Here is a 9,800-nt window from a genome sequence, read left to right as displayed (position 1 = left end):
GAATGAGTGCATAGTACTCTGTCCGTTTTTCCGAAATTATCAACTGGGTGGCACCCCTGGGAGTACATGATGCCCGCCTCCCCAGTCTCAGAATACACCCAGGTCCCTGTCCCCCATTTGGCCGGCACAATGAATTCAGGTACGGGCACCCCATTCCAAAGTACCACAAGTGATTATTGGACCAGATGTGTTGCCTTGCCACATCTCTATGTCTGGGTATGCAGGTTACAGTGGCCCCATGTCCCCCTGTCCATGCTCCTTGCTGGCAGGGTTGCCTTGTTTCCACCAGAGGAGGGATCCAAGAAGAAAGGGTACTTCTGCCCAAGAGGAGCTCAAAGAAATGTTGCCAATAGTTCTCTGAGGGTAGGGCAAATGCGAAGAATGCTGATGGGACCACAGGGGAATGCAGGGGACTTGAGACTCCCTCACAACCCCAACAACCCATGATTCTCCTGGGTGCCACCGAAACACCCAGAAAAAAGATTAGAAAAAGACAAGTACAGTGTGAAGCAGCAGGATTAGAACAGCTTCTTGCTTATTAACTATGCAAGGGTTGGGGTCTAGAATGGCCCATAATGCAGCACGAGGGACTGGTGGACTGTAGAACTGTAGCAACCCCTACCAAAAATGTGTTTAGAAACCGTTTTGGGTCCTTATGAACATTATCCCAGGTAAGGGTTATAATGATTGAAAGCAATAACATTTATAATGGTTTAATACTATCCGAGAGCTGGAGTTTTTGCTCCTGGGCTGTGAAGTATGAAGATTCTTGTGATTGATTCTATGACTGCTATGGCAGTTGAAAAATGGTAACTGTAAGATTGTAACAGATTTTTGAATTTACATTTTCTTGATATTGATAGTCCAATGTTTATCACCTCCCCTGAGTGGCATTGGACTGCTCTGCTTTGCTACTCTAACAGAGGGCTACAAAGTGGTATTTGAGTTTCAGTAAAAAGGCAATTGCTGATGTATTACCTGTGAAGGACTCACATTATTGCAACTATTGACATGATTTCTTACACTTTGCAATTTTAATCCTTTCTTTCTATCGAAGGGAGATGTGTTATAATCATGTTATCCAATTATCTTGCCCCTTTTGATCACTGTTTATTTAATTCTGCCCCTGCTCCCTACCTTTTCTTCTCTCTCCTCTACTGTTCTTACCTGTTGGTAAATTCCATAGAATATAGACACTGAACTGTACCTTGTAGTAGGCTTCTCAGTTGCCTCAGTTTTTGACAACGGCTACATTAGGGATTTTACACTTGAGCTTTGTGAGACATTGTTTAATATAACAAACTCATACTCAGTTTAATTGCTAAGATGAAGAACTTTAAACACACAAATAAGATGCTCTTGAACCCATATTGGTCACTAGGATGCTAAAAGAAACTGTCTCCTTCAATGCTTATAATGATTATGGTATAACCAACTAAGAAGATGGGGTTTTCGCAAGATGAATACATCTGTTTTCACACTGTTTCTCAACCACTCAAACTTAAGCAGAGTGACACTACAGTACAATAGCACATCTCTTCAACCAAAGGCACCCCACCCAACACCTCCCAGCTAGGACATTCCATTATCAAGACCCTGTTCCAACTTGCTCTTTACCTATACTTATGTCATTTACATATAACTGTCAAATTTCCCTGTTTTTCGGCTTTTAAATGGTAGTGCTTTTCCAGTGAATTACTAAAGTTTATTTCTTACACAAGCCAAATTCTTCCTTATTCCTCCTGTAACTCCACTTTAAACTTAGTTTTTTTTCAGTTTATTTCAATGTTTATTTTACATAAAGTAATATCATATTATGATAAGTTTGCAATCAACCTGCAGTCAGGCCCTGTGCCCAACCCATAGGCGCACATTGCCTTTGGCCAAGGAGTAAAGGATATAGCCTGCCCCGTAATATCTATTTTTTTTTACATTTTTAGGACAAAGGGACTGACTGAGTCCTCATGTCATGCAATGGAGGCTGCAACATCTTCTTTCATGTTGTGCCCAGCCAATCAGATCACTTACCCACAGAAATGTGAGTCCGGTGGTAGTGAACAGGTTAAAGGAAAAAGGGCCCTCATGACCAAACAGATTGCTCCGATTTTTGCATTTGGGTCCTGTAAAGCTCCAGTGGGAATCTCCTGGGTTCAACTGTCAACATCTCTACACATTTTGTACCTTGATATCTCAAAAACTAATGAGAAAATGAACACTGAATCACAAAAAGCACACTTTCTGGGAAAAGATCTGGGTTACAGACAGATTTGGGGTAATTCTGTTAAGCTGTTTTGACTGTATTGTTGTCTAATTTTTCTATGGAAATGCATGTGGAAAAAAGTGTTTCAAGACCCTCCTTTTTCTTGGCCCCTGCTTGAACCTATGATATATACATAAACATAATTTTCAGAGGGAGTGGAGCCATGCAGCCCCCCTCCCCGGCCATTTATGCTGAGGGGACCACAACCTCCCTGCGACTTTCTTTCATTTTTAAAAAAGAGGGGGCCAAATGGCCCACCTCCTGGGTGCAGGGCATACAAAATGAAAAGAGGGGGCAGTGCGACCCCCTGGACACACTAATGTCCCTGGGGAATGCCACCACCTGCAGGCCCAGCTCCCAAACTCCCAAGGTGCCCACCTTCAGGGGATGGCAGTTTGCTTTCAATTGGCGGGAGTTTCTGACAGCTCCCACCAAGCTAGAGCAAAGTGTAAGTACGCTCCTAATGTGAGGGAGCAGGAAAACTGCTCCTGCCCACTGGAAGTGGTCTTATCACCTGTTTTCCTGCCTGGTGTCAAGCGGGAAGGAAACCAGATTAAAGAATTGCTCCTACATGCAGGGGGCAGCATTTCCCCCTGTATTTAGGACAAATGCTGGTACCTACTGGAGGTAGGGAGCCAGCAGTGACCATGGGGGCATTGAGGCTACCCCAGTGGTCCCCAACATTGCACATGGGGTGCCCTGCTTGGGCTACAGGGCACAGAGGATGAAGAGGCCAGCCCTGGGGATGGGATCACTGGGATTTCAATTTGAGAGTTGTAGCCGTAACCAGTGGTCTGTAATCCACGCAAGGCGCTCGATAGCATAAGCCTTATTCCGTGCGTGCCGTGATTTACTCGTAGTGGGGCCGCAATGGGTTCCCGTCTAGCAGCACAATGCCATTGTTACGGCTACAACTCTCAAATTGAAGTTCCACATCGAGCCCACGCTAAATATTAGGCTCTAGCGGTCCCAACTAATTCGACCTTTTTGGCTGGTATTAATCCCCTTGTGATTCCGTTGAATCGCTACCCGGCATCAACTATAATTGGAACTGATTGCCCTTGGAAGTGCCTCCATCCACGACCGGCCCACCCAGCCTTGCTCGTGGCTTACTCGACAAATCAGGCAAAGTCAAATTTTAGTCCTGAAGATGATCCCACTATATTATTGGAGATAGGGATCGAAACGTTCGTCGACTGTTTTGCAGTACTGCTCGTTGTATGATTTTTAATTTTCTCGGCAGTTACTGTGGGTTTGTGCTTATTCAAGAACTGTTTGCATTGTATTATAAGCCACCCTGTTCTCCCTGTTTGCCTGTGAATTCTTTGTCTTTCCCTTTTTGTATTGTCTTCCTCTGACTTGGTACAGGCTTGTGCCCAGTCATTAATGTGCAAATTGTTTCGCTTTATTCTGTTTATTTTAACCATCTTCAAAAAATAAACACTTCTAGGTCCGGCTGGACACTGAAGAAAAAAACACAGTCTTTATTTTGAGCCTGTGAAAATTAATCCTCTAGATATCACAAAAATCCGAGGTCCTTTTGTAATACAAAAATAAGAAGCTTAACCCATGGTCCTTGGCCATTACTTCGGGTTCCCTTGTATACTAATACCTACCTATCAGAAAGATAAGGCAGATCATTGTTATAAGCATTTTTAGAATGGTGACAAACACAAATAATTCAACCATGTTAATTATTCATAATGGGCCATTATGTATCAAGCCAAATTGTGATCGCAAATGCGGAAATTCGCAGAATTTCAGCGTTTGCGATCGCAATTTAGCAGCGTGCAATGTATCACACAAAAACCCACTTGCAAAATAAGGAATCACAAAATTTGCGATTCCCCATTTTGCAATTTCATTTAAGGAATCACAAACTGTGATCCCTTAAATGCAATGTAGGAATCACCCAAGTTGTGCAATTTTGGCTTAAGGAATCACACATTACCACCAACTTCAGGTTGGTGGTAATTTGCAATGTCTTGAAAATTCATGTTTTTGTATTTTTCAAAGTGCCATGTGGCGCACATACATGCCCTTAGGCCATGTATATGCACCACATCTGCACCCATGCTTATTTCAGGGGTGCAACAGGGTGTCCTTTTGACACCCTTGCATCCTTGAAATTGCATACGCAATTTGCGAGCACCTAACGGGTACTTTCAAATTGCTATTGTCTCCCCATTCATTCCTATGGACCTATAGGCCCATAGGGAAAAATGGGGAAGTATTCCTTAATTGCTAATCGCAATTTGCGATTCACAATAAAGGAATATGAAGGATTCGCAAAATGTTTGCAAATCCTACATACATCGCGTTTTGCGATTCTCAAATAGCGATTCGCAAAAAATCACTATTTGATAATTGCAAAACAACATTTTGATACATAAGGCTCAATGTTGCTAAGATTACTCATATATATCACTAATTTCTCTATACGAAAGAGAGCATGTCGGGAGTACCCATCTGCCTTGAGTATGCAAGCTTGCACACCCCTTTTTGCACAGCTATCTTCCTTCTCAGGATGAAGGTCAGGGATAGTGGAACAGCATTTCAGTCCCAGCTCACAGTAGCGTTCGTTCCATGATGACTCCAGCGGGAAGTGAAACTCTCACCGACTTCAGCATGGATGCTGTTTTAATAATAAAATGTCAAATTTATCAGACTGTGCCAGAGGTGCAGCTCAAAGATTTATTAGACTGAAGCAGAAGAATCATCTCCTATCAGCTCAGGAAATAACACAATGCATCGTGTCCTGAGCTGTGCAAGCCTGCAACTAAATATGCAGACTACAAGGTGACAATGTCTATCAGGAATAAATGTGTGCATAGCACATTCTTGAAATAGGGATAACATGTGCAAACCAACATTATAATATGAGGGTAAGTTAAAATGAAAAGCGAAACAGGAGACTTGGGGCCTTGTTACCAGTCCAGAAGTCCATAGGACCACCAAACCCATGGATGCGGTCTGACCACCACAACACTGCGGGCCCGCCCGCAGTATTGCGACTGGGGCAGTGGGACTGCCACAGGACTGCTGCAGCTGCTGAGGATCAAGGACCCCACACTGTTCACACAGTGGTTAGAGGCGGCAATATTCTGGAGGTGCCGCAGCGGCACAGCCGAGCATATTTTGAGTTGCCTCTCCACCGCCCTTTACTTGGCAGTAAGCCGGCGATGAAAAGGGTGGCAGAGAGGCAACAAAGAGGGCCCCTAACAGGGCACACTTCCACCTCCAGCCCTGATGATACATTCAGGGGCACATATAGCCCCCCCTCCTGGATTTGCACCTCAGGTTCCTGCATGGTGTGGCATGTGTGCCACACTGTGCAGGAAGGTGCAGTCGGCCCTCTGAGAGCAGCGGTCTGCATGTTAGGCTTGTCTACAAGCCTAAAAGACCACGACTGTTAGACTGCTGCACGATCGCCTGCCAGATCAGGATTAAAATTCTAATCTAGCAGGCAGCAGCACCACGACTTTGGTGGTCCTACACTGGACGGCACGTTGCACTCTCTGCTGTAGGACCCTCAAAGCCATAATAAGGCCCGAAATGTAAGCTAAATAACATGGGGTTTTCCTTTTTGTGGTTTGTTAAAGTGGCTTCACTGGACATGTCAATTTCTATATTTAATGTAAAATGTAGAAAAAATGTTCAATATATTTTTTGTGTGTTAAATTAATTAAATAATTACTATGAGATATATATATAATCTTTTTTATCGATGGTTACTTATATATTGGCTTTATATTTTTAGCCTTCTTTCTCCACTTTAGCTTGTTTTAATATTGTTTACTTCATTTTTGTAGGCTTGCTGGTCTGAAAATAATATTCAAATTATATATTTTGTATTTTGTTGATAATTACACTTTAGAAGCTGTCCATTACAAGTGTAAATTTTTCATTTGTTTAAATATTTGTACTTTTTTTTATAATAGTTTTCTGTTGATTTAGGCAGTGTGGCAGTGTAGTTTTGTTGTTTTTTTCATAAATGTTTAATTGAGATGATTTTCTGATTTGTTATCATATTTACTTTTTAATGTGATTAATGATTTGTGTTTTTGTTTGTTTGGCTTTTGCTTAATATTGAAAACACTAATTAAGGATTACGTTTTTTTTAAACTACATTTAAATTTTTTGCTATGTTTTATATAGTTGTACATGCATGTTTTAAAAGTATTGTACTAATGTTGTATATCTCAATGTTCCCCCTCAAGGAACAAGATAACAGCAGCACAGGCCTAGAAAAAATTCTGGCTATTACACAAGGCATACTGGACACCCGTATGACTAGCATCATTAGACCTTAGAAAAAGTAACATATGCTGGAACTTTGAGAGTGAAAAAGGAGTCCTAGCTCACTTCATCTTCCACTGCCCTAAAGTAAAAAGCTTCTGGGAAGAGGTATTTATGTTTATTCAAAAATACTGGGGTGTACATTGAGTCCAGATTTCTCAACCCTTACTACGGGCTTTATAACCACAAAACTGAACTCACAAGACAGGGACCTTCTGGACCTCTTTTTGACCTCAGCAATTAAAATGGTGGTCTCCAAGTGGAAGGATACAGGGAGGGCATCATTCAAGGGGTAGCTCAATTGGATAATATACCTGAGAGGTGCTGATAGCATTGCACTCCGCAACTCACCCTGGAAACCAGCAACCAGGGGTATGTGGGCCACACTGGATGAGTTCCTGGGTCACTACAAACCCCCGTGAGTACCAGGATTATAGAGCGATCTACCAAAAAGGCCTGTTCCACACACGAATATATAAGTGCAGGCAAATTACCCCTGCGAACAGCCCTCTTTTACTTTTCTATATGCACTTTTTCTTTTCCATCTTTTCACTCACCTTCACTCATATAGTAGGACAGTACTAAGGGAGGCATCCGATCATGTAAACTGTATCGCGTACCACAATCAGGTCCGATCAGTTGGGGATGTTACCCCATGAAGGGAAAGCGATGTTAAAAATGTATGTGTAAAATTCTTAATAAAATACTTTAAAATAAAAAAATAACATTTTCAACATTTTGGTAAGTTTTTATAATTGTGATAGGGGTTTTGATATTATGGGGCCTATTACGATGTTGGACGAACTTCCATCTGCCCAACACCCTCATGGAAACCGGGTTGACTGACCTCCAGTCGGCGGTCCCGACCGCCTAATTATGATGCGACTGCACATGGTGCTGTTGGATACTCTCATTTCCCTATGGAATACTACCACCGTAAACCAGCCATAGCACTAGTTTCCATAGGGAAATGCGAGGTTGTGTTCATCTCTGCATCACGTGGCAGGCACCTAAGGGTGCCTGCAACACCTTGCAGGGATCAACAGGGGAACACCTTAGGTGCTCCCTTGGCAACAAACTATAGGCTGCTGCTTGAAGGGGGCCCTGCTGGGGGCTCCCACACTTACTTCCCAACATGCTTTCCATGTGGGAAATCCTTCAGGAAATCGAGCATCTTAATGGGATGGCCTAAAACATCGTCCACATGGATTACATGCCAATTCCAACTAATTGTAATTTGGGGGTTGGAAATGAGGCTTTTTGACCGAGATCGTATTTGGCCCTTATGTGTTTATACATTTTTGTTTATCAATATTTTGTTAGTCTTCATATTTAAATGTTTAATTTTTTGTGTTTTATATTTTTGTCATTTCCATAGATTCAATTGAAAGTCGCTATTGTGGTTCTTAGTTTTTTGCAATCAATGTTTTATACCACAATATTATTATGGTCTATATTCAGCAGTGCAATCACCCAGGATGCAGTTTTCAAAAAAACCTATACCATATCAATGGTCTCCCTATAGAGAGGGCACAGTATTGAAGTTCATGCCAATGGCATGCATATACCATGCAAATGCCAGTGACATACAAAAATCTACCTTTTTCATTAGTCATTGGCTATAAGTCATCCTACGGGCTTGCTATGAAAGCACCCACAGCATGCACATTTAGTTCACCAAAATGCTAGTGGCAGCAGAAGTGACATGAGGGTTATTATGAGTATGGCGGTCCTGGGACGACTGTACTCGCTGTGGCTGTCCGACCACCGCGACCGCTGTGGGTCCATCCAACGTATTCCGAGTGTGGTGGTCGTACCGCCACAGGACCACTGCCTTCACCGGGATCCTGGATCCCTCAGCTGGGGTGGAGTGGAAAGGGGCTGGAATATGCCAGTGGTGTCAATGCCAGCACCGCCGAGCATATTCCAAGTTGCACTTCCACTGCCAACTTCATGGCAGTGAGCAAGCCATGAAAATCATGACGGATATGTGAGTAAGGGGGCCCTAACCGGGCCCCAGGTGAATTTGCCCATGGGGGTGTGTGTAGGGGAACCTACACTATGTGGCAGGCACAACATAGTGCATGCCAACCTGTGCAGGAATGTGCAGTAAGCTCTATCACAACAGCTGTCTGCTTGTTAGGCTCACCTATGAGCCTAACAGACCGCCTCTGTGACACCACCGCTGCACCACCCACCTGCCTGCCCTGAATTCAGAAAAGGGGGTGGTGATGGACAGAGTATCTGAATTAAACAGAACACTTGTACCCAGTCAAAAGATCAGGGCTTGATTCATCACCGTTTTTTAGCTCACTGCACCATCCCAGCTCAGAACCTGGCTACATGCAAATTAGTCTGTCCCTGGCCCAGTGCATCATGGGAACAGGGTAGACAAAACTACCAAGCAAATTCTTTTACTGGAAAGAAAACAAGCTTCCGGGGACCGGTTTCTGGCATTACAGCCGTCTTCGGCCCGGCTTGCTTGAATCCTGATGGTGCAGTGAGCAAGGGACTCATGTCTGAGCATACCCTTCCACGCTTATGGTGGACAAAACGATTCAGAAAAGGGGGTGGTGATGGACAGAGTATCTGAATTAAACAGAACACTCGTACCCAGTCAACAGATCAGGGTTTGATCCATCACCGTTTTTGAGCTCACTGCACCATCCCAGCTCAGAGCCTGGCTACATGCAAATTAGTCTGTCCCTGGCCCAGCGCATCATGGGAACAGGGCAGACCAAACTATAAAGCCAATTCTTTTACTGGAAAGGAAACAAGCTTCCGGGGACCATTTTCTGGCATTACAGCCGTCTTCGGCCCGGCTTGCTTGAATCCTGATGGTGCAGTGAGAATGGGACTCATGTCTGAGCATACCCTTCCAAGCTTATGGTGGACAAAACGATTCAGAAAAGGGGGTGGTGATGGACAGAGTATCTGAATTAAACAGAACACTCATACCCAGTCAACAGATCAGGGCTTGATCCATCACCATTTTTTAGCTCACTGCACCATCCCAGCTCAGACCCTGGCTACATGCAAATTAGTCTGTCCCTGGCCCAGTGCATCATGGGAACAGGGCAGACCAAACTACCAAGCCAATTCTTTTACCGGAAAGGAAACAAGCTTCCGGGGACCGGTTTCTGGCATTACAGCCGTCTTCGGTCCGGCTTACTTGAATCCTAATGGTGCAGTGAGCAAGGGACTCATGTCTAAGCATACCCTTCCACGCTTATGGTGGACA

This window comes from Lissotriton vulgaris, chromosome 4_1 (assembly GCF_964263255.1).
Source record: "Lissotriton vulgaris chromosome 4_1, aLisVul1.2, whole genome shotgun sequence".
NCBI classification, from domain to species: domain Eukaryota; kingdom Metazoa; phylum Chordata; class Amphibia; order Caudata; family Salamandridae; genus Lissotriton; species Lissotriton vulgaris.
The sequence above is the reverse complement of the archived record's forward strand: the minus strand, read 5'-3'. Positions refer to the sequence as shown.